Here is a 24,871-nt window from a genome sequence, read left to right on the forward strand (position 1 = left end):
CCTATGTCTAAAATAAATTCAACTAGGGAGTGGAGACCCTATGTTGGAAAAGGGACTACGGAGTGGAGACCCTATGCCTAAAAATTCATCAACTAGGGAGTGGAGACCCTATGTTGGAAAAGTGACTAGGGAGTGGAGACCCTATGTCTCAAAATAAAATCAACTAGGGAGTGAAGACACTATGTTGGAAAAGAGACTAGGGAGTGGAGACCCTATGTTGGAAAAAGGACTAGGGAGTGGCGACCCTTTGTCTAATATATCATCAACTAGGGAGTGGAGACAATATGTATGAAAACCGACTAGGGAGTGGAGACACTATGTCTAAAATATCATCAACTAGGTAGTGGAGACCCTTTGTTTGGAAAGACACTATGGATTCGAGACCCTATGTCTAAAATATCATCAACTAGGGAGTGGAGACCCTATGCTGGAAAAAAGACTAGAGAGTGGCGACCCTCTGTCTAAACTATGATCAACTAGGGAGTGGAGACCCAATGTTGGAAAAGTGACTAGGGATTAGAGACCCTATGTCTAAAATAAAATCAACTAGAGAGTGGAGACCCTATGTTGGAAAAGTGACTAGGGTGTGGAGATCCTATGTCTAAAATAAAATCAACTAAGGAGTGGAGACCCTATGTTGGTAAAGCAACTAGGGAGTGGAGACCATATGTTGAAAAGGCGACTAGGGAGAGGAGACCCTATGTCTAAAATAAAATCAACTAGGGAGTGGAGACCCTATGTTGGTAAAGCAACTCGGGAGTGGAGACCCAATGTCTAAAATATCATCAACTAGGGAGTGGAGACCCTATGTTGGAAAAAAGACTAGGGAGTGGCGACCCTATGTCTAATATATCATCAACTAGGGAGTGGAGATACTATGTTGGAAAACCGACTAGGGAGTAGAGACCTTATGTCTAAAATATCATCAACTAGGGAGTGGAGACCCTTTGTTTAAAAAGACACTATGGATTGGAGACCTTATGTCTAAAATATAATCAACTAGGGAGTGGAGACCCTATGTTGGAAAAAAGACTAGGGAGTGGCGACCCTTTGTCTAAAATATGATCAACTGGGGAGTGGAGACCCTATGTTTGAAAAAAGACTAGGGAATGGCGACCCTCTATCTAAAATATCATCAACTAGGGAGCGGAGACCCTATGTTGGAAAAGTGACTAGGGATTGGAGACCCTATGTCTAAAATAAAATCAACTAGGGGGTGGAGAACCTTTGTTGGAAAAGAGACTAGGGAGTGGAGACACTATGTTGGAAAAGCGACTAGGGGTTGGAGACCCTATGTCTAAAATATCGTCAACTAGGGAGTGGAGACCCTATGTTGGAAAAAAGACTAGGCATTGGATACCCTAGGTCTAAAATCTCATCATCTAGGGAGTGGAGACCCTATGTTGGAAAAACGACTAGGGAGTGGAGACCCTATGTTTAAAAACATCAACTAAGGAGTGGAGACCCTATGTTGGAAAAGCGACTAGGGAGTAGAGACCCTATGTCTAAAATAAAATCAACTAGGGAGTGGAGACCCTATGTTGAATAAGCGACTAGGGAGTGGAGATCCTATGACTAAAATGAAATCAACTAGGGAGTGGAGACCCTATATTGGAAAAGCGACTAGGGAGTGGACACCCTATGTCTAAAAATAAAATCAACTAGGGAGGGGAGACACAATGTTGGAAAAGTGACTAGGGAGTGGAGACCCTATGTATAAAATATCATCAACTAGGTAGTGGAGACCCTATGTTGGAAAAGTGACTAGGGAGTGGAGACCCTATGCCTATAAGAAAATCAACTAAGGAATGGAGACCCTACGTTGGTAAAGCAACTAGGGTGTGGAGACCCCATGTCTAAAATAAAATCAACTAGGGAGTGGAGACCCTATGTTAAAAAAGCGACTAGGGAGATTAGACTCTATGTCTAAAATAAAATCAACTAGGGAGTGAAGACCCTATGTTGGAAAAGCGACTACGGAGAGGAGACCCTATGTCTAAAATAAAATCAACTAGGGAGTGGAGACCCAATGTTAGAAAAGCGACTACGGAGTGGAGACCCTATGTCGGAAAAGTGACTAGGGAGTGGAGACCCTATGTCTAAAAGAAAATCAACTAAGGAGTGGAGACCCTATGTTGGTAAAGCAACTAGGGTGTGGAGACCCTATGTCTAAAATAAAATCAACCAGGGAGTGGAGACCCTATGTTGGAAAAACGACTATGGAGTGGCGACCCTATGTACAAAATAAAATCAACTAGGGAGTGGAGACCCTATGTTGAATAAGCGACTAGGGAGTGGAGATCCTATGACTAAAATGAAATCAACTAGGGAGTGGAGACCCTATATTGGAAAAGCGACTAGGGAGTGGACACCCTATGTCTAAAAATAAAATCAACTAGGGAGGGGAGACACAATGTTGGAAAAGTGACTAGGGAGTGGAGACCCGATGTATAAAATATCATCAACTAGGTAGTGGAGACCCTATGTTGGAAAAGTGACTAGGGAGTGGAGACCCTATGTCTATAAGAAAATCAACTAAGGAGTGGAGACCCTACGTTGGTAAAGCAACTAGGGTGTGGAGACCCCATGTCTAAAATAAAATCAACTAGGGAGTGGAGACCCTATGTTAAAAAAGCGACTAGGGAGATTAGACTCTATGTCTAAAATAAAATCAACTAGGGAGTGAAGACCCTATGTTGGAAAAGCGACTACGGAGAGGAGACCCTATGTCTAAAATAAAATCAACTAGGGAGTGGAGACCCAATGTTAGAAAAGCGACTACGGAGTGGAGACCCTATGTCGGAAAAGTGACTAGGGAGTGGAGACCCTATGTCTAAAAGAAAATCAACTAAGGAGTGGAGACCCTATGTTGGTAAAGCAACTAGGGTGTGGAGACCCTATGTCTAAAATAAAATCAACCAGGGAGTGGAGACCCTATGTTGGAAAAACGACTATGGAGTGGCGACCCTATGTACAAAATAAAATCAACTAGGGAGTGGAGACCCTATGTTGAAAAAGAGACTAGGGAATGAAGACCCTATGTCTCAAATAAAATCAACTAGGGGGTGGAGACCCTTTGTTGGAACAGAGACTAGGCAGTGGAGACACTATGTTGGAAAAGGGACTAAGGAGTAGAGACCCTATGTCTAAAATATCATCAACTAGGGAGTGGAGACCCTATGTTAGAAAAGACACTATGGATTGGAGACCCTATGTCTGAAATATCATCAACAAGGGAGTGGAGACCCTATATTGGAAAAAAGACTAGGGTGTGGCGACCCTCTGTCTAAAATATCACCAACTAGGGAGTGGAGACCCTATGTTGGAAAAGAGACTAGGGATTGGAGACCCTATGTCTAAAATCTCATCAACTAGGGAGTGGAGACCCTATGTTGGAAAAAAAACTAGGGAGTGGCGACCCTATGTCTTAAATATCATCAACTAAGGAGTGGAGACCCTATGTTGAAAAAGCGACTAGGGAGTGGAGACCCTATGTATAATCAACTAGAGTGTGGAGACTCTATGTTGGAAAAGCCGACTAGGGAGTGGAGACCCTATGTCTAAAATAAAATCAACTAAGGAATGGAGACCCTATGCTGGTAAAGTAACTAGGGAGTGGAGACCCTATGTCTAAAATAAAATCAACTAGGGAGTGGAGACCTTATGTTGAAAAAGCGACTAGGGAGAGGAGACCCTATTTCTAAAATAAAATCAACTAGGGAGTGGAGATCCTATGTTGGAAAAGTGACTTGGGAGTTGAGACCCTATGTCTGAAAATAAAATCAACTAGGGAGTGGAGACACTATGTTGGAAAAGAGTCGGGGGAGTGGAGACCAAATGTCTAAAATATCATCAACTAGGGAGTGGAGCCCCTATGTTGGAAAAAAGAATAGGTAGTGGCGACCCTATTTCTAATATATCATCAACTAGGGAGTGGAGACACTATGTTGGAAAAGCGACTAGGGAGTAGAGACCCTATGTCTAAAATATCATCAACTAGGGAGTGGAGACCCTTTGTTTGAAAAGACACTATAAATTGGTGACACTATGTCTAAAATATCATCAACTAGGTAGTGGAGACCCTATGATGGAAAAAAGACTAGGATGTGGCGACCCTCTGTCTAAAATAGCATCAACTAGGGAGTGGAGACCCTATGTTGGAAAAGTGACTAAGGATTGGAGAACTTATGTCTAAAATATCATCAACTAGGGAGTGGAGACCCTATTTTGGAAAAAAGACTAGGGAGTGGTGACCCTATGTGAAACATATCAACAACTAAGAAGAGAAGACCCTACGTTGGAAATGCGACTAGGTAGTGGAGATCCTATGTCTAAAATATCATCAACTAGGGAGTGAAGACCCTATGATGGAAAAGTGACTAGGGAGTTGAGACCCTATGTCTAAAAATAAAATCAACTAGGGAGTGGAGACACTATGTTGGAAAAGTAACAAGGTAGTGGAGACCAAATGTCTAAAATATCATCAACTAGGGAGTGGAGCCCCTATGTTGGAAAAAAGAATAGGTAGTGGCGACCCTATGTCTAATATATCATCAACTAGGGAGTGGAGACACTATGTTGGAAAAGCGACTAGGGAGTAGAGACCCTATGTCTAAAATATCATCAACTAGGGAGTGGAGACCCTTTGTTTGAAAAGACACTATAAATTGGAGACACTATGTCTAAAATATCATCAACTAGGGAGTGGAGACCCTATGTTAGGAAAAAAGACTAGGATGTGGCGACCCTCTGTCTAAAATAGCATCAACTAGGGAGTGGAGACCCTATGTTGGAAAAGTGACTAAGGATTGGAGAACTTATGTCTAAAATATCATCAACTAGGGAGTGGAGACCCTATTTTGGAAAAAAGACTAGGGAGTTGTGACCCTATGTCAAAAATATCAACAACTAGGGAGAGAAGACCCTACGTTGGAAATGCGACTAGGAAGTGGAGATCCTATGTCTAAAATATCATCAACTAGGGAGTGAAGACCCTATGTTGGAAAAGTGACTAGGGAGTTGAGACCCTATGTCTAAAAATAAAATCTACTAGGGTGTGAAGACACTATGTTGGAAAAGTAACTAGGGAGTGGAGACCAAATGTCTAAAATATAATCAACTAGGGAGTGGAGCCCCTATGTTGGAAAAAAGAATAGGTAGTGGCGACCCTATGTCTAATATATCATCAACTAGGGAGTGGAGACACTATGTTGGAAAAGCGACTAGGGAATAAGGACCCTATGTCTAAAATATCATCAACTAGGGAGTGGAGACCCTATGTTAGAAAAGACGCTATGGATTGGAGACCCTATGTCTGAAATATCATCAACAAGGGAGTGGAGACCCTATGTTGGAAAAAAGACTAGGGTGTGGCGACCCTCTGTCTAAAATATCACCAACTAGGGAGTGGAGACCCTATGTTGGAAAAGAGACTAGGGATTAGAGACCCTCTGTCTAAAATATCACCAACTAGGGAGTGGAGACTCTATGTTGGAAAAGAGACTAGGGATTAGAGACCCTATGTCTAAAATCTCATCAACTAGGGAGTGGAGACCCTATGTTGGAAAAAAGACTAGGAGTGGCGACCCTATGTCTTAAATATCATCAACTAAGGAGTGGAGACCCTATGTTGAAAAAGCGACTAGGGAGTGGAGACCCTATGTCTAAAATAAAATCAACTAAGGAGTGGAGACCCTATGTTGGTAAAGCAACTAGGGAGTGGAGACCCTATGTCTAAAATAAAATCAACTAGTGAGTGGAGACCTTATGTTGAAAAAGCGACTAGGGAGAGGAGACCCTATTTCTAAAATAAAATCAACTAGGGAGTGGAGATCCTATGTTGGAAAAGTGACTTGGGAGTTGAGACCCTATGTCTGAAAATAAAATCAACTAGGGAGTGGAGACACTATGTTGGAAAAAAGTCTAGGGAGTGGAGACCAAATGTCTAAAATATCATCAACTAGGGAGTGGAGCCCCTATGTTGGAAAAAAGAATAGGTAGTGGCGACCCTATGTCTAATATATCATCAACTAGGGAGTGGAGACACTATGTTGGAAAAGCGACTAGGGAGTAGAGACCCTATGTCTAAAATATCATCAACTAGGGAGTGGAGACCCTTTGTTTGAAAAGACACTATAAATTGGAGACACTATGTCTAAAATATCATCAACTAGGGAGTGGAGACCCTATGTTAGAAAAGACACTATGGATTGGAGACCCTATGTCTGAAATATCATCAACAAGGGAGTGGAGACCCTATGTTGGAAAAAAGACTAGGGTGTGGCGACCCTCTGTCTAAAATATCACCAACTAGGGAGTGGAGACCCTATGTTGGAAAAGAGACTAGGGATTAGAGACCCTGTGTCTAAAATCTCATCAACTAGGGAGTGGAGACCCTATGTTGGAAAAAAGACTAGGAGTGGCGACCCTATGTCTTAAATATCATCAACTAAGGAGTGGAGACCCTATGTTGAAAAAGCGACTAGGGAGTGGAGACCCTATGTATAATCAACTAGAGTGTGGAGACTCTATGTTGGAAAAGCGACTAGGGAGTGGAGACCCTATGTCTAAAATAAAATCAACTAAGGAATGGAGACCCTATGCTGGTAAAGTAACTAGGGAGTGGAGACCCTATGTCTAAAATAAAATCAACTAGGGAGTGGAGACCTTATGTTGAAAAAGCGACTAGGGAGAGGAGACCCTATTTCTAAAATAAAATCAACTAGAGAGTGGAGATCTTATGTTGGAAAAGTGACTTGGGAGTTGAGACCCTATGTCTGAAAATAAAATCAACTAGGGAGTGGAGACACTATGTTGGAAAAGAGTCTAGGGAGTGGAGACCAAATGTCTAAAATATCATCAACTAGAGAGTGGAGCCCCTATGTTGGAAAAAAGAATAGGTAGTGGCGACCCTATGTCTAATATATCATCAACTAGGGAGTGGAGACACTATGTTGGAAAAGCGACTAGGGAGTAGAGACCCTATGTCTAAAATATCATCAACTAGGGAGTGGAGACCCTTTGTTTGAAAAGACACTATAAATTGGAGACACTATGTCTAAAATATCATCAACTAGGGAGTGGAGACCCTATGTTAGAAAAGACACTATGGATTGGAGACCCTATGTCTGAAATATCATCAACAAGGGAGTGGAGACCCTATGTTGGAAAAAAGACTAGGGTGTGGCGACCCTCTGTCTAAAATATCACCAACTAGGGAGTGGAGACCCTATGTTGGGAAAGAGACTAGGGATTAGAGACCCGATGTCTAAAATCTCATCAACTAGGGAGTGGAGACCCTATGTTTGAAAAAAGACTAGGGAGTGGCGACCCTATGTCTTAAATATCATCAACTAAGGAGTGGAGACCCTATGTTGAAAAAGAGACTAGGGAGTGGAGACCCTATGTAAAATCAACTAGAGTGTGGAGAGTCTATGTTGGAAAAGCGACTAGGGAGTGGAGATCCTATGTCTAAAATAAAATCAACCAAGGAATGGAGACCCTATGCTGGTAAAGCAACTAGGGAGTAGAGACCCTATGTCTAAAATAAAATCAACTAGGGAGTGGAGACCTTATGTTGAAAAAGCGACTAGGGAGAGGAGACCCTATTTCTAAAATAAAATCAACTAGGGAGTGGAGATCCTATGTTGGAAAAGTGACTTGGGAGTTGAGACCCTATGTCTGAAAATAAAATCAACTAGGGAGTGGAGACACTATGTTGGAAAAGAGTCGGGGGAGTGGAGACCAAATGTCTAAAATATCATCAACTAGGGAGTGGAGCCCCTATGTTGGAAAAAAGAATAGGTAGTGGCGACCCTATTTCTAATATATCATCAACTAGGGAGTGGAGACACTATGTTGGAAAAGCGACTAGGGAGTAGAGACCCTATGTCTAAAATATCATCAACTAGGGAGTGGAGACCCTTTGTTTGAAAAGACACTATAAATTGGAGACACTATGTCTAAAATATCATCAACTAGGGAGTGGAGACCCTATGATGGAAAAAAGACTAGGATGTGGCGACCCTCTGTCTAAAATAGCATCAACTAGGGAGTGGAGACCCTATGTTGGAAAAGTGACTAAGGATTGGAAAACTTATGTCTAAAATATCATCAACTAGGGAGTGGATACCCTATTTTGGAAAAAAGACTAGGGAGTGGTGACCCTATGTCAAAAATATTAACAACTAGGGAGAGAAGACCCTACGTTGGAAATGCGACTAGGAAGTGGAGATCCTATGTCTACAATATCATCAACTAGGGAGTGAAGACCCTATGTTGGAAAAGTGACTAGGGAGTTGAGACCCTATGTCTAAAAATAAAATCAACTAGGGAGTGGAGACACTATGTTGGAAAAGTAACTAGGGAGTGGAGACCAAATGTCTAAAATATCATCAACTAGGGTGTGGAGACCCTATGTTGGAAAAAAGACTATGGAGTGGCGACCCTATGTCTAAAATAAAATCAACTAGGGGGTGGAGACCCTTTGTTGGAACAGAGACTAGGCAGTGGAGACACTATGTTGGAAAAGCGACTAGGGAGTAGAGACCCTATGTCTAAAATATCATAAACTAGGGAGTGGAGACCCTATGTTAGAAAAGACACTATGGATTGGAGACCCTATGTCTAAAATCTCATCAACTAGGGAGTGGAGACCCTATGTTGGAAAAAAGACTAGGGAGTGGCGACCCTATGTCTTAAATATCATCAACTAAGGAGTGGAGACCCTATGTTGAAAAAGCGACTAGGGAGTGGAGACCCTATGTATAATCAACTAGAGTGTGGAGACTCTATGTTGGAAAAGCGACTAGGGAGTGGAGACCCTATGTCTAAAATAAAATCAACTAAGGAATGGAGACCCTATGCTGGTAAAGTAACTAGGGAGTGGAGACCCTATGTCTAAAATAAAATCAACTAGGGAGTGGAGACCTTATGTTGAAAAAGCGACTAGGGAGAGGAGACCCTATTTCTAAAATAAAATCAACTAGTGAGTGGAGATCCTAAGTTGGAAAAGTGACTTGGGATTTGAGACCCTATGTCTGAAAATAAAATCAACTTGGGAGTGGAGACACTATGTTGGAAAAGAGTCTAGGGAGTGGAGACCAAATGTCTAAAATATCATCAACTAGGGAGTGGAGCCCCTATGTTGGAAAAAAGAATAGGTAGTGGCGACCCTATGTCTAATATATCATCAACTAGGGAGTGGAGACACTATGTTGGAAAAGCGACTAGGGAGTAGAGACCCTATGTCTAAAATATCATCAACTAGGGAGTGGAGACCCTTTGTTTGAAAAGACACTATAAATTGGAGACACTATGTCTAAAATATCATCAACTAGGGAGTGGAGACCCTATGTTAGGAAAAAAGACTAGGATGTGGCGACCCTCTGTCTAAAATAGCATCAACTAGGGAGTGGAGACCCTATGTTGGAAAAGTGACTAAGGATTGGAGAACTTATGTCTAAAATATCATCAACTAGGGAGTGGAGACCCTATTTTGGAAAAAAGACTAGGGAGTTGTGACCCTATGTCAAAAATATCAACAACTAGGGAGAGAAGACCCTACGTTGGAAATGCGACTAGGAAGTGAGATCCTATGTCTAAAATATCATCAACTAGGGAGTGAAGACCCTATGTTGGAAAAGTGACTAGGGAGTTGGGACCCTATGTCTAAAAATAAAATCAACTAGGGTGTGGAGACACTATGTTGGAAAAGTAACTAGGGAGTGGAGACCAAATGTCTAAAATATAATCAACTAGGGAGTGGAGCCCCTATTTTGGAAAAAAGAATAGGTAGTGGCGACCCTATGTCTAATATATCATCAACTAGAGAGTGGAGACACTATGTTGGAAAAGCGACTAGGGAATAGAGACCCTATGTCTAAAATATCATCAACTAGGGAGTGGAGACCCTATGTTAGAAAAGACACTATGGATTGGAGACCCTATGTCTGAAATATCATCAACAAGGGAGTGGAGACCCTATGTTGGAAAAAAGACTAGGGTGTGGCGACCCTCTGTCTAAAATATCACCAACTAGGGAGTGGAGACCCTATGTTGGAAAAGTGACTAGGGATTAGAGACCCTCTGTCTAAAATATCACCAACTAGGGAGTGGAGATCCTATGTTGGAAAAGAGACTAGGGATTAGAGACCCTATGTCTAAAATCTCATCAACTAGGGAGTGGAGACCCTATGTTGGAAAAAAGACTAGGGAGTGGCGACCCTATGTCTTAAATATCATCAACTAAGGAGTGGAGACCCTATGTTGAAAAAGCGACTAGGGAGTGGAGACCCTATGTCTAAAATAAAATCAACTAAGGAGTGGAGACCCTATGTTGGTAAAGCAACTAGGGAGTGGAGACCCTATGTCTAAAATAAAATCAACTAGTGAGTGGAGACCTTATGTTGAAAAAGCGACTAGGGAGAGGAGACCCTATTTCTAAAATAAAATCAACTAGGGAGTGGAGATCCTATGTTGGAAAAGTGACTTGGGAGTTGAGACCCTATGTCTGAAAATAAAATCAACTAGGGAGTGGAGACACTATGTTGGAAAAGAGTCTAGGGAGTGGAGACCAAATGTCTAAAATATCATCAACTAGGGAGTGGAGCCCCTATGTTGGAAAAAAGAATAGGTAGTGGCGACCCTATGTCTTATATATCATCAACTAGGGAGTGGAGACACTATGTTGGAAAAGCGACTAGGGAGTAGAGACCGTATGTCTAAAATATCATCAACTAGGGAGTGGAGACCCTTTTTTTGAAAAGACACTATAAATTGGAGACACTATGTCTAAAATATCATCAACTTGGGAGTGGAGACCCTATGTTAGAAAAGACACTATGGATTGGAGACCCTATGTCTGAAATATCATCAACAAGGGAGTGGAGACCCTATGTTGGAAAAAAGACTAGGGTGTGGCGACCCTCTGTCTAAAATATCACCAACTAGGGAGTGGAGACCCTATGTTGGAAAAGAGACTAGGGATTAGAGACCCTGTGTCTAAAATCTCATCAACTAGGGAGTGGAGACCCTATGTTGGAAAAAAGACTAGGAGTGGCGACCCTATGTCTTAAATATCATCAACTAAGGAGTGGAGACCCTATGTTGAAAAAGCGACTAGGGAGTGGAGACCCTATGTATAATCAACTAGAGTGTGGAGACTCTATGTTGGAAAAGCGACTAGGGAGTGGAGACCCTATGTCTAAAATAAAATTAACTAAGGAATGGAGACCCTATGCTGGTAAAGTAACTAGGGAGTGGAGACCCTATGTCTAAAATAAAATCAACTAGGGAGTGGAGACCTTATGTTGAAAAAGCGACAAGGGAGAGGAGACCCTATTTCTAAAATAAAATCAACTAGGGAGTGGAGATCCTATGTTGGAAAAGTGACTTGGGAGTTGAGACCCTATGTCTGAAAATAAAATCAACTAGGGAGTGGAGACACTATGTTGGAAAAGAGTCTAGGGAGTGGAGACCAAATGTCTAAAATATCATCAACTAGGGAGTGGAGCCCCTATGTTGGAAAAAAGAATAGGTAGTGGCGACCCTATGTCTTATATATCATCAACTAGGGAGTGGAGACACTATGTTGGAAAAGCGACTAGGGAGTAGAGACCGTATGTCTAAAATATCATCAACTAGGGAGTGGAGACCCTTTTTTTGAAAAGACACTATAAATTGGAGACACTATGTCTAAAATATCATCAACTTGGGAGTGGAGACCCTATGTTAGAAAAGACACTATGGATTGGAGACCCTATGTCTGAAATATCATCAACAAGGGAGTGGAGACCCTATGTTGGAAAAAAGACTAGGGTGTGGCGACCCTCTGTCTAAAATATCACCAACTAGGGAGTGGAGACCCTATGTTGGAAAAGAGACTAGGGATTAGAGACCCTGTGTCTAAAATCTCATCAACTAGGGAGTGGAGACCCTATGTTGGAAAAAAGACTAGGAGTGGCGACCCTATGTCTTAAATATCATCAACTAAGGAGTGGAGACCCTATGTTGAAAAAGCGACTAGGGAGTGGAGACCCTATGTATAATCAACTAGAGTGTGGAGACTCTATGTTGGAAAAGCGACTAGGGAGTGGAGACCCTATGTCTAAAATAAAATTAACTAAGGAATGGAGACCCTATGCTGGTAAAGTAACTAGGGAGTGGAGACCCTATGTCTAAAATAAAATCAACTAGGGAGTGGAGACCTTATGTTGAAAAAGCGACAAGGGAGAGGAGACCCTATTTCTAAAATAAAATCAACTAGGGAGTGGAGATCCTATGTTGGAAAAGTGACTTGGGAGTTGAGACCCTATGTCTGAAAATAAAATCAACTAGGGAGTGGAGACACTATGTTGGAAAAGAGTCTAGGGAGTGGAGACCAAATGTCTAAAATATCATCAACTAGGGAGTGGAGCCCCTATGTTGGAAAAAAGAATAGGTAGTGGCGACCCTATGTCTTATATATCATCAACTAGGGAGTGGAGACACTATGTTGGAAAAGCGACTAGGGAGTAGAGACCCTATGTCTAAAATATCATCAACTAGGGAGTGGAGACCCTTTGTTTGAAAAGACACTATAAATTGGAGACACTATGTCTAAAATATCATCAACTAGGGAGTGGAGACCCTATGTTAGAAAAGACACTATGGATTGGAGACCCTATGTCTGAAATATCATCAACAAGGGAGTGGAGATCCTATGTTGGAAAAAAGACTAGGGTGTGGTGACCCTCTGTCTAAAATATCACCAACTAGGGAGTGGAGACCCTATGTTGGGAAAGAGACTAGGGATTAGAGACCCGATGTCTAAAATCTCATCAACTAGGGAGTGGAGACCCTATGTTGGAAAAAAGACTAGGGAGTGGCGACCCTATGTCTTAAATATCATCAACTAAGGAGTGGAGACCCTATGTTGAAAAAGCGACTAGGGAGTGGAGACCCTATGTATAATCAACTAGAGTGTGGAGACTCTATGTTGGAAAAGCGACTAGGGAGTGGAGACCCTATGTCTAAAATAAAATCAACTAAGGAATGGAGACCCTATGCTGGTAAAGTAACTAGGGAGTGGAGACCCTATGTCTAAAATAAAATCAACTAGGGAGTGGAGACCTTATGTTGAAAAAGCGACTAGGGAGAGGAGACCCTATTTCTAAAATAAAATCAACTAGGGAGTGGAGATCCTATGTTGGAAAAGTGACTTGGGAGTTGAGACCCTATGTCTGAAAATAAAATCAACTAGGGAGTGGAGACACTATGTTGGAAAAGAGTCTAGGGAGTGGAGACCAAATGTCTAAAATATCATCAACTAGGGAGTGGAGCCCCTATGTTGGAAAAAAGAATAGGTAGTGGCGACCCTATGTCTTATATATCATCAACTAGGGAGTGGAGACACTATGTTGGAAAAGCGACTAGGGAGTAGAGACCCTATGTCTAAAATATCATCAACTAGGGAGTGGAGACCCTTTGTTTGAAAAGACACTATAAATTGGAGACACTATGTCTAAAATATCATCAACTAGGGAGTGGAGACCCTATGTTAGAAAAGACACTATGGATTGGAGACCCTATGTCTGAAATATCATCAACAAGGGAGTGGAGATCCTATGTTGGAAAAAAGACTAGGGTGTGGTGACCCTCTGTCTAAAATATCACCAACTAGGGAGTGGAGACCCTATGTTGGGAAAGAGACTAGGGATTAGAGACCCGATGTCTAAAATCTCATCAACTAGGGAGTGGAGACCCTATGTTGGAAAAAAGACTAGGGAGTGGCGACCCTATGTCTTAAATATCATCAACTAAGGAGTGGAGACCCTATGTTGAAAAAGCGACTAGGGAGTGGAGACCCTATGTATAATCAACTAGAGTGTGGAGACTCTATGTTGGAAAAGCGACTAGGGAGTGGAGACCCTATGTCTAAAATAAAATCAACTAAGGAATGGAGACCCTATGCTGGTAAAGTAACTAGGGAGTGGAGACCCTATGTCTAAAATAAAATCAACTAGGGAGTGGAGACCTTATGTTGAAAAAGCGACTAGGGAGAGGAGACCCTATTTCTAAAATAAAATCAACTAGGGAGTGGAGATCCTATGTTGGAAAAGTGACTTGGGAGTTGAGACCCTATGTCTGAAAATAAAATCAACTAGGGAGTGGAGACACTATGTTGGAAAAGAGTCTAGGGAGTGGAGACCAAATGTCTAAAATATCATCAACTAGGGAGTGGAGCCCCTATGTTGGAAAAAAAGAATAGGTAGTGGCGACCCTATTTCTAATATATCATCAACTAGGGAGTGGAGACACTATGTTGGAAAAGCGACTAGGGAGTAGAGACCCTATGTCTAAAATATCATCAACTAGGGAGTGGAGACCCTTTGTTTGAAAAGACACTATAAATTGGAGACACCATGTCTAAAATATCATCAACTAGGGAGTGGAGATCCTATGATGGAAAAAAGACTAGGATGTGGCGACCCTCTGTCTAAAATAGCATCAACTAGGGAGTGGAGACCCTATGTTGGAAAAGTGACTAAGGATTGGAGAACTTATGTCTAAAATATCATCAACAAGTGAGTGGATACCCTATTTTGGAAAAAAGACTAGGGAGTGGTGACCCTATGTCAAAAATATCAACAACTAGGGAGAGAAGACCCTACGTTGGAAATGCGACTAGGAAGTGGAGATCCTATGTCTAAAATATCATCAACTAGGGAGTGAAGACCCTATGTTGGAAAAGTGACTAGGGAGTTGAGACCCTATGTCTAAAAATAAAATCTACTAGGGTGTGAAGACACTATGTTGGAAAAGTAACTCGGGAGTGGAGACCCAATGTCTAAAATATCATCAACTAGGGAGTGGAGACCCTATGTTGGAAAAAAGACTAGGGAGTGGCGACCCTATGTCTAATATATCATCAACTAGGGAGTGGAGATACTATGTTGGAAAAGTGACTAGGGAGTGGAGACCCTATGTCTAAAAGAAAATCAACTAAGGAGTGGAGACCCTATGTTGGTAAAACAACTAGGGTGTGGAGACCCTATGTCTAAAATAAAATCAACTAAGGAGTGGAGACCCTATGTTGGTAAAGCAACTAGGGAGTGGAGACCCTATGTCTAAAATAAAATCAACTAGGGAGTGGAGACCCTATGTTGGAAAAGCGACTATGGAGTGTAGACCTTATGTCTAAAATAAAATCAACTAAGGAGTAGAGACCCGATGTTGGAAAAGAGACTACGGAGTGGAGATCCTATGTTGGAAAAAGGACTAGGGAGTGGAGACCCTATGTCTAAAAGAAAATCAACTAAGGAGTAGAGACCCTATGTTGGTAAAGCAACTAGGGTGTGGAGACCCTATGTCTAAAATAAAATCAACTAGGGAGTGGAGACCCTATGTTAAAAAAGAGAATAGGGAGAGTAGACTCTATGTCTAAAATATAAACAACTAGGGAGTGGAGACCCTATGTTGGAAAAGAGACTATGGAGTGGAGACCCTATGTTGGAAAAGGGACTAGGGAGTGGAGGCCAAATGTCTAAAACAAAATCAACTAGGGAGTGGAGATGGATACCCGATGACTGAAAATAAAATCAACTAGGGAGAGGAGACCCTATTTTGAAAAAGCGACTAGGGAGTGGAGACCCTATGTCTAAAATAAAATCAACTAGGGAGTGGAGACCCTATATTGGTAAAGCGACTAGGGAGTGGAGACCCTATGTCTAATAAAAATCAACTAGGGAGTGGAGACACTATATTGGAAAAGAGACTAGGGAGTGGAGACCCTATGTCTAAAATATCATCAACTAGGTGAGTGAAGACCCTATGATGGAAATGAGACTAGGGAGTGGAGACCCTATGTCTAAAATATCATCAATTAGGGAGTGGAGACCCTATGTTGGAAAAGAGACTAGTGAGTGGAGACCCTATGTCTAAAAATAAAATCAACTAGGGAGTGGAGACACAATGTTGAAAAGTCGACTAGGGAGTGGAGACCCTATATATAAAATAAAATCAACTAGGGAGTGGAGACCATATGTCTGAAAAGAGACTATGGATTGGAGTCCCTATGTCTTTAATAAAATAAACTACGGAGTGGAGACCCTATGTTGGAAAAGCGACTATGGAGTGGAGACTCTATGTCTTAAATAAAATTAAATAAGGAGTGGAGACCCTATGTTGGAAAAGCGACTGTGGAGTGGAGACTCTATATCTTAAATAAAATCAAATAAGGAGTGGTGACCATAAGTTGGAAAATCGACTACGGAGTGGAGACCCTATGTCTAAAATAAAATCAACTAGGGAGAGGAGACCCTATGTTGAAAAAGCGACTAGGGAGTGGAGACCCTATGTCTAAAATATCATCAACCAGGGAGTGGAGACCCTATGTTTTGAAAATATACTAGGGATTGGAGTCCTTATGTCTAAAATATCATCAACTAGGGAGTGGAGACTCTATGTTGGAAAAAAGACTAGGGAGTGGCGATCCTATGTCAAAAATATCATCAACTAGGGAGTGAAGACCCTACGTTGGAAAAGCGACTAGGAAGTGGAGATCCTATGTCTAAAATATCATCAACTAGGGACTGAAGACCCTACGTTGGAAAAGAGACTAGGGAGTGTAGACCCTATGCTGGAAAAGCGACTATGGAGTGGAGATTCTATGTCTAAAATAAAATCAAATAAGGAGTGGAGACCCTATGTTGGAAAAGCAACTAGGTAGTGGAGACCCTATGTGTAAAATAAAATCAACTAGTGAGTGGAGACCCTATGACTAAAAATAAAATTAACTAGGGAGTGGAGACACTATGTTGAAAGAGCGACTAGGGAGTGGAGACACTATGTCTAAAAGAAAATCAACTATGGAGTGGAGACCATATGTTGGAAAAGCGACTAGGGAGTGGAGACCCTATGTTGGAGAAGCGACTATGGAGTGGAGACCCTATGTCTAAAATAAAATCAACTAAGGAGTGGAGACCCTAAGTTGGAAAAGTGACTACGGAGTGGAGACCCTAAGTCTAAAATATCATCAATTAGGGAGTGGAGACCCTATGTTGGAAAAGAGACTAGTGAGTGGAGACCCTATGTCTAAAAATTAAATCAACCAGCGAATGGAGACACTATGTTGAAAAATCGACTAGGGAGTGGACACCCTATGTCTAAAATAAAATCAACTAGGGATTGGAGACCATATGTTGGAAATGAGACTATGGATTGGAGACCCTATGTCTTTAATAAAATCAACTAGGGAGTGGAGACACTATGTTGAAAAATCGACTAGGGAATGGAGACCCTATGTCTAAAATAAAATCAACTAGGGAGTGGAGACCATATGTTGGAAAAGAGACTATGGATTGGAGACCCTATGTATTTAATAAAATCAACTAGGGAGTGAAGACCCTATGTTGGAAAAGCGACTATGGAGTGGAGACCCTATGTCTTAAATAAAATCAAATAAGGAGTGGAGACCTTAAGTTGGAAAAGCGACTACGGAGTGGAGACCCTATGTCTAAAATAAAATCAACTAGGGAGAGGAGACCCTATGTTGAAAAAGCGACTAGGGAGTGGAGACCCTATGTCTAAAATAATATCAACTAGGGAGTGGAGACCCTATGTTGGAAAAGCGACTAGGGAGTGGAGACCCTATGTCTAAAATAAAATCAACTAGGTAGTGCAGACACTATGTTGAAAAAGCGACTAGGGAGTATAGACCCTATGTCTAAAATATCATCAACAAGGGAGTGGAGACCCTATGTTGGAAAAGAGACTATGGATTGGAGACACTGTCTAAAAAGATACTATGTCTAAAATAACATCAACTAGGGAGTGGGGACCCTAAGTTAAAAAAAAAATGAGGGAGTGGCGACCCTCTGTCTAAAATATCATCAACTAGGGAGTGGAGACCCAATGTTGGAAAATAGACTAGGGATTTGAGACCTTATGTCTAAAATATCATCATGTAGGGTGTGGAGACCCTATGTTTGAAAAAAGACTAGGGAGTGGCGACACTATGTGAAAGATATCATCAACTAGGGAGTGAAGACCCTACGTTGGAAAAGCGACTAGGATGTGAAGATTCTATATCTAAAATATCATCAACTAGGGAGTAAAGACCCTATGTTGGAAAAGAGACTAGGGAGTGGAGACCCTATGTTGGAAAAGCGACTATGGAGTGGAGACCCTATGTCTAAAATAAAATCAACTAAGGAGTGGAGACCCTATGTTGGAAAAGCAACTAGGGAGTGGAGACCCTATGTTGGAAAAGCAACTAGGGATTGGAGACCCTATGTCTAAAATAAAATCAACTAGTGAGTGGAGACCCTATGTCTAAAAATAAAATCAACTAGGGAATGGAGACACTATGTTGAAAAAGCGACTACGGAGTGGAGACACTATATCTAAAATACAATCAACTAGGGAATGTAGACCATATGTTGGAAAAGCGACTAGGGAGTGGAGACCCTATGTCTTTAATAAAATCAACTAGGGAGTGGAGACCCTATGTTGGAAAAGCGACAATGGAGTGGAGACCCTAAGTTGGAAAAGCGACTACGGAGTGGAGACCCTATGTCTAAAATAAAATCAACTAGGGAGAGGAGACCCTATGTTGAAAAAGCGACTAGGGAGTGGAGACCCTATGTCTAATATAAAATCAACTAGGGAGTGGAGACACTATGTTGGAAAAGCGACTAGGGAGTAGAGACCCTATGTCTAAAATATCATCAACTATGGAGTGGAGACCCTGTGTTGGAAAAGAGACTATGGATTGGAGACCCTATGTCTAAAATAACATCAACTCGGGGGTGGACACCCTATGTTGGAAAAAAGACTAGGGAGTGGCGACCCTCTATCTAAAATATCATTAACTAGGGAGTGGAGACCCAATGTTGGAAAATAGACTAGGGATTGGAGAACTTATGTCTAAAATATCATCAACTCTTGAGTGGAGACCCTATGTTGGGAAAAAGACTAGGGAGTGGTGACCCTATGTCAAAAATATCATCAATTAGGGAGAGAAGACCCTACGTTGGAAAAGCGACTAGGAAGTGGAGATCCTATGTGTAAACTATCATCAACTAGGGAGTGAAGACCCTATGTTAGAAAAGAGACTAGGGAGTGGAGACCACATGTCTAAAATATCATCAATTAGGGAGTGGAGACGCTGTGTTGGAAAAGAGACTATGGATTGGAGACCCTATGTCTAAAATAACATAAACTCGGGAGTGGAGACCCTATGTTGGAAAAAAGTCTAAGGAGTGGCGACCCTCTATCTAAAATATCATTAACTAGGGAGTGGGACCCAATGTTGGAAAAGAGACTAGGGATTGGAGAACTTATGTCTAAAATATCATCAACTAGGGAGGGGAGACCCTATGTTTGAAAAAGTTACTATGGAGTGGAGACCCTATGTCAAAAATATCATCAATTAGGGAGAGAAGACCCTATGTTGGTAAAGCAACTAGGGAGTGGAGACCCTATATCTAAATAAAATAAACTAGGGAGTGGAGACCCTGTATTGGAAAAGCAACTATGGACTGGAGACCTTATGTCTAATATAAAATCAACTAAGGAGTGGAGACCCTATGTTGGAAAAGTGACTAGGGAGTGGAGACCCTATGTCCAAAATAAAATCAACTAGTAGATGGAGACCCTTTGTTGGAAAAGCGACTAGGGAGTGGAGACCCTATGTCTAAAATAAAATCAACTAGGGAGAGGAGACCCTATGTTGAAAAAGCGACTAGGGAGTGGAGACCTTATGTCTAAAATAAAATCAACTAGGGTGTGGAGACCCTATGTTGAAAAAGCAACTAAGGGGTGGAGACCCTATGTCTAAAATAAAATCAACAAGGGAGTGGAGACTCATTGTTGGAAAAGCGACTAGGGAGTAGAGACACTATGTCTAAAATAACATCAACTAGGGAGTGGAGACCCTATGTTGGAAAAACGACTATGGAGTGGCGACCCTCTGTCTAAAATATTATCAACTAGGGAGTGGAGACATTATGTTTTGAAAATAGACTAGGAATTGGAGTCCTTATGTCTAAAATATCATCAACTAGGGAGTGGAGACCCTATGTTGGAAAAAAGACTAGGGAGTGGTGACTCTATGTCAAAAATATAATCAACTAGGGAGTGAAGACCCTACGTTGGAAAAACGACTAGGAAGTGGAGATCCTATGTCTAAAATATCATCAAATAGGGAGTGAAGACCCTATGTTGGAAAATAGACTAGGGAGTGGAAACCCTATGTTGGAAAAGCGACTATGGAGTGGAGACCCTATGTCTAAAATAAAATCAACAAAGAAGTGGAGACCCTATGTTGGAAAAGCAACTAGGGAGTGGAGACCCTATGTCTAAAATAAAATCAACTAGTGAGTGGAGACCCTATGTCTAAAAATAAAATCAACTAGGGAGTGGAGACACTATGTTGAAAGAGCGACTAGGGAGTGGAGACACTATTTTGAAAGAGCGACTAGGGAGTGGAGACACTATGTCTAAAATAAAATCAACTAGGGAGTGGAGACTATATGTTGGAAAAGAGACTAGGGAGTGGAGACCCTATGTCTAAAATAAAATCAACTAAGGAGTGGAGACCCTAAGTTGGAAAACTTACTATGGAGTGGAGACCCTATGTCTAAAATAAAATCAACTAGGGAGAGGAGACCGTATATTGAAAAAGCTACTAGGGAATGGAGACCCTATGTCTAAAATAAAATCAACTAGGGAGTGGAGACACTATGTTGGAAAAGAGACTAGGGAGTGGAGACCCTATGTCTAAAATATCATCAACAAGCGAGTGGAGACCCTATCTTGGAAAAGAGGCTATGTATTGGAGACACTATGTCTAAAATAACACCAACTCTAAAATAACATCAACTAGGGAGTGGAGACCCTATGTTGGAAAAAAGACGAGGGAGTGGCGACCCTCTGTCTAAAATATCATCAACTAGGGAGTGGAGACCCTATGCTGGAAAATAGACTAGGGATTTGAGACCTTATGTCTAAAATATCATCATGTAGGGAGTGGAGACCCTATGTTGGAAAAAAGACTAGGGAGTGGCGACACTATGTCAAAAATATCATCAACTAGGGAGTAAAGACCCGATGTTCGAAAAGCGACTAGGAAGTGAAGATCCTATGTCTAAAATATCATCAACTAGGGAGTGAAGACCCTATGTTGGAAAAACGACTAGGGAGTGGCGACCCTATGTCTTAAATACCATCAACTAGGGAGTGGAGACCCTTTGTTTGAAAAGACATTATGGATTGGAGACCCTATGTCTAAAATATCATCAACTAGGGAGTGGAGACCCTATGTTGGAAAAAAGACTAGGGAGTGGCGACCCTCTGTCTAAAATATCATCAACTAGGGAGTGGAGACCCTATGTTGGAAAAGCGACTATGGAGTGGAGACCCTATGTCTAAAATAAAATCAACTAAGGAGTGGAGACCCTATGTTGGAAAAGCAACTAGGGAGTGGAGACCCTATGTTGGTAAAGCAACTAGGGATTGGAGACCCTATGTCTAAAATAAAATCAACTAGTGAGTGGAGACCCTCTATCTAAAAATAAAATCCACTAGGGAGTGGAGACACTATGTTGAAAAAGCAACTAGGGAGTGGAGACACTATGTCTAAAACACAATCAACTAGGGAGTGTAGACCATATGTTGGAAAACCGACAAGGGAGTGGAGACCCTATGTCTTTAATAAAATCAACTAGGGAGTGGAGGCCCTATGTTGGAAAAGCGACTATGGAGTGGAGACCCTAAGTTGGAAAAGCGACTACGGAGTGGAGACCCTATGTCTAAAATAAAATCAACTAGGGAGAGGAGACCCTATGTTGAAAAAGAGACTAGGGAGTGGAGACCCTATGTCTAAAATAAAATCAACTAGGGAGTGGAGACCCTATATATAAAATAAAATCAACTAGGGAGTGGAGACCATATGTCTGAAAAGAGACTATGGATTGGAGTCCCTATGTCTTTAATAAAATAAACTACGGAGTGGAGACCCTATGTTGGAAAAGCGACTATGGAGTGGAGACTCTATGTCTTAAATAAAATTAAATAAGGAGTGGAGACCCTATGTTGGAAAAGCGACTGTGGAGTGGAGACTCTATATCTTAAATAAAATCAAATAAGGAGTGGTGACCATAAGTTGGAAAATCGACTACGGAGTGGAGACCCTATGTCTAAAATAAAATCAACTAGGGAGAGGAGACCCTATGTTGAAAAAGCGACTAGGGAGTGGAGACCCTATGTCTAAAATATCATCAACCAGGGAGTGGAGACCCTATGTTTTGAAAATATACTAGGGATTGGAGTCCTTATGTCTAAAATATCATCAACTAGGGAGTGGAGACTCTATGTTGGAAAAAAGACTAGGGAGTGGCGATCCTATGTCAAAAATATCATCAACTAGGGAGTGAAGACCCTACGTTGGAAAAGCGACTAGGAAGTGGAGATCCTATGTCTAAAATATCATCAACTAGGGACTGAAGACCCTACGTTGGAAAAGAGACTAGGGAGTGTAGACCCTATGCTGGAAAAGCGACTATGGAGTGGAGATTCTATGTCTAAAATAAAATCAAATAAGGAGTGGAGACCCTATGTTGGAAAAGCAACTAGGTAGTGGAGACCCTATGTGTAAAATAAAATCAACTAGTGAGTGGAGACCCTATGACTAAAAATAAAATTAACTAGGGAGTGGAGACACTATGTTGAAAGAGCGACTAGGGAGTGGAGACACTATGTCTAAAAGAAAATCAACTATGGAGTGGAGACCATATGTTGGAAAAGCGACTAGGGAGTGGAGACCCTATGTTGGAGAAGCGACTATGGAGTGGAGACCCTATGTCTAAAATAAAATCAACTAAGGAGTGGAGACCCTAAGTTGGAAAAGTGACTACGGAGTGGAGACCCTAAGTCTAAAATATCATCAATTAGGGAGTGGAGACCCTATGTTGGAAAAGAGACTAGTGAGTGGAGACCCTATGTCTAAAAATTAAATCAACCAGCGAATGGAGACACTATGTTGAAAAATCGACTAGGGAGTGGACACCCTATGTCTAAAATAAAATCAACTAGGGATTGGAGACCATATGTTGGAAATGAGACTATGGATTGGAGACCCTATGTCTTTAATAAAATCAACTAGGGAGTGGAGACACTATGTTGAAAAATCGACTAGGGAATGGAGACCCTATGTCTAAAATAAAATCAACTAGGGAGTGGAGACCATATGTTGGAAAAGAGACTATGGATTGGAGACCCTATGTATTTAATAAAATCAACTAGGGAGTGAAGACCCTATGTTGGAAAAGCGACTATGGAGTGGAGACCCTATGTCTTAAATAAAATCAAATAAGGAGTGGAGACCTTAAGTTGGAAAAGCGACTACGGAGTGGAGACCCTATGTCTAAAATAAAATCAACTAGGGAGAGGAGACCCTATGTTGAAAAAGCGACTAGGGAGTGGAGACCCTATGTCTAAAATAATATCAACTAGGGAGTGGAGACCCTATGTTGGAAAAGCGACTAGGGAGTGGAGACCCTATGTCTAAAATAAAATCAACTAGGTAGTGCAGACACTATGTTGAAAAAGCGACTAGGGAGTATAGACCCTATGTCTAAAATATCATCAACAAGGGAGTGGAGACCCTATGTTGGAAAAGAGACTATGGATTGGAGACACTGTCTAAAAAGATACTATGTCTAAAATAACATCAACTAGGGAGTGGGGACCCTAAGTTAAAAAAAAAATGAGGGAGTGGCGACCCTCTGTCTAAAATATCATCAACTAGGGAGTGGAGACCCAATGTTGGAAAATAGACTAGGGATTTGAGACCTTATGTCTAAAATATCATCATGTAGGGTGTGGAGACCCTATGTTTGAAAAAAGACTAGGGAGTGGCGACACTATGTGAAAGATATCATCAACTAGGGAGTGAAGACCCTACGTTGGAAAAGCGACTAGGATGTGAAGATTCTATATCTAAAATATCATCAACTAGGGAGTAAAGACCCTATGTTGGAAAAGAGACTAGGGAGTGGAGACCCTATGTTGGAAAAGCGACTATGGAGTGGAGACCCTATGTCTAAAATAAAATCAACTAAGGAGTGGAGACCCTATGTTGGAAAAGCAACTAGGGAGTGGAGACCCTATGTTGGAAAAGCAACTAGGGATTGGAGACCCTATGTCTAAAATAAAATCAACTAGTGAGTGGAGACCCTATGTCTAAAAATAAAATCAACTAGGGAATGGAGACACTATGTTGAAAAAGCGACTACGGAGTGGAGACACTATATCTAAAATACAATCAACTAGGGAATGTAGACCATATGTTGGAAAAGCGACTAGGGAGTGGAGACCCTATGTCTTTAATAAAATCAACTAGGGAGTGGAGACCCTATGTTGGAAAAGCGACAATGGAGTGGAGACCCTAAGTTGGAAAAGCGACTACGGAGTGGAGACCCTATGTCTAAAATAAAATCAACTAGGGAGAGGAGACCCTATGTTGAAAAAGCGACTAGGGAGTGGAGACCCTATGTCTAATATAAAATCAACTAGGGAGTGGAGACACTATGTTGGAAAAGCGACTAGGGAGTAGAGACCCTATGTCTAAAATATCATCAACTATGGAGTGGAGACCCTGTGTTGGAAAAGAGACTATGGATTGGAGACCCTATGTCTAAAATAACATCAACTCGGGGGTGGACACCCTATGTTGGAAAAAAGACTAGGGAGTGGCGACCCTCTATCTAAAATATCATTAACTAGGGAGTGGAGACCCAATGTTGGAAAATAGACTAGGGATTGGAGAACTTATGTCTAAAATATCATCAACTCTTGAGTGGAGACCCTATGTTGGGAAAAAGACTAGGGA

Source organism: Nicotiana tabacum, chromosome 15 (genome assembly GCF_000715075.1).
Source record: "Nicotiana tabacum cultivar K326 chromosome 15, ASM71507v2, whole genome shotgun sequence".
Classification (NCBI taxonomy): Eukaryota; Viridiplantae; Streptophyta; class Magnoliopsida; order Solanales; family Solanaceae; genus Nicotiana; species Nicotiana tabacum.